We start from the raw sequence: 2,278 nt of genomic DNA on the forward strand, positions 1-2,278 counted from the left end.
TCATCAAAGGTAATGATTGCACTAATTTGCTTTAACAATATCCAGGAAGGTAGCAGAGGGTGTAAGTCTATTGAAGCAAAAGCAACAATTCAGTGGCACCTGAAAGACTATCAATCAGTCTGTTGGCCTTGAAGTTATTACAAGGTTCTTTGCACTATTTAATTTGGCTAAGATAATTTTAAATCAGTAATACAAGTTCAGGATTAGGGGTGTGCAAAAAAAATGGTATTTCCAGGTTCGGGTATATTGACCCAAAACATATTCCTGAATCCTAATACTGGTATAGTGTTTGCATTTAGGATTTTTTTGGAAATCCTGAAGTTTTGACTCCATTATATTCTATGGGGACCATTATAATGGAGTATAATGGAGAATCAATTCAGAGGTCTGGGGAAGTCTGTTTTTTGAGGTAGAAGCACCCAATTTGCAGTATAACTGCTGGTGCCTCTCCTCAACCCCCCCCCCCCAAGTTCATCTGCATTAATCCTGCTATCCGTGAATTAATCTTCATGGGAGTCAAAAAGAACTATGGAGGATGAGAACATGGGGGAAAGCTGTGTTCCATTGGCATTTGTGGAATACAAACCTATTCACACACCGAATTTGCCATGGGAGAGCCACGATTGAATAGCGGAGTTTCTGGGTGTGATGACACCACAATACCTGGCAAGTTGAGCGCACCCGTGGCCAACCCGTGGCATACCGCCGAAAATGCTTGATAAAAAACTACCTGCTTGAAGGTACTAGCAACCAGTTTGCCACAGGCTGCCTCCAGATTCCCTTGGTGTGATCGTGCTGGCACGCCACTTTTCCCTCCAGCCCCTCGTTGACGCACAGATGCAGAGGGAAGAAACCATGGTGTGCTGCCGATGCGTGGGATCGCGTTCTGGCGGCTCTAATTGCAGCAGCGCAAATAGCTCCACCTCCCCCCCCCGCGTTATACGGCCTGTGTGACGGGGGCCCTAGATCTTTATAGCAGGATATTATTAGAGCCCAAGGGGGACACCTGCACCAACTTGTAGGGGGCATCTCATTTCCCCTCCATTTCCTCTCTCCCTTCCCTGAAAACCCCCATTGCTTCTTCCCATTTCTTGCTTCCTTTTCTCATTCCCACCCACCAGCCAGCCTACCATTATCTGCTCCCCTTCAGCTTTTCTTCCTTCTCTGGCAGCCTTTTTCTTGGAAAACTCCAGCTTAGTGTCAGCAGCCAGGACAGTGCTGTTCAGGCTGAAACAGCTTCTGGGCACCATACTTTCCCCTATATCCCTCTTTCCATACTGTTTCCTCTTTCCTTCTTCCTGGCAGTACCTGTATCCTCAGTTTTCCCTGCTTCCTTCTATCCTTTCACCACTAACCAACCTATCTTTTATCTGCCACATGTCTTCAGATACATTTATTATGTAGTTACTTCATTTATTCCCCTCTTTTTCACAATGTGGACCCAAAGTAGCTTACATCATTCTCTTCTCCTCCATTTTATTCTCACAACAACCCTGTGAACTAGGTTGGGCTGACAGTATGTGACTGGCCCAGAGTGAGCTTCCATGGCAGAGTACAGATTTGAATTTGGATCTCCCAGATCTTAATCTTAACCACTACTCCACATTGTCTATCAAAGGGTGGCTGAAAACTGTCCACTAGTAAGTTGATTGGTGGTTGCTGCCAGAAATTCTCCCTCAAAGGCTAAAACAAGGAAGAAAAAAGCTCTGCCCCTCCCTCTTACCTTTTAGGTCAAATCTACATTTGCATTTTTAGATCAGTTTCGTGCTTCTGTGATGCCGTCAAACATAGAGAAAGACAGTGTCACAGCAGCATAAAACTGATTTAAAAATGCAAATGTAGATTCGACCTTAATGACAGAAACAAAGCTTGAAGGCTGACAATATTGTTGTGGTTGCCTAGCAATCCTGCACAAAGGCCTCTGAGAGCCCATTCATTTCTTAAAGCTATAGGTGCTGCTTCTGTCATTTCAGAGGGTTTTAACTCCCCAGCGTATTGTATTTTATTTACATTTATTTATTTTTAGATTTCAGATTTTTCTACAAACCTGCAGCTTTTCTTGGGTTTGGAGAAAGATCTGTCTTGTCTGTCCATGACCCCAGTCTCCAGTTTTAAGTATCCACAGATGGGGCCATGTTGTGAATTAGATATATCGATATTTTACCTACAGATTAAAATGTTCCAGATGAAATGTCTGTTTTTCATGAAAAATGCTAATGGGAAAATGGCTGTTGGTATCATATTTCAATATTTATACAATATTCACAACATGGTATTA

This window comes from Gekko japonicus, unplaced genomic scaffold (assembly GCF_001447785.1).
Source record: "Gekko japonicus isolate JY-2015 unplaced genomic scaffold, Gekko_japonicus_V1.1 scaffold1460, whole genome shotgun sequence".
In the NCBI taxonomy this organism is placed as follows: domain Eukaryota; kingdom Metazoa; phylum Chordata; class Lepidosauria; order Squamata; family Gekkonidae; genus Gekko; species Gekko japonicus.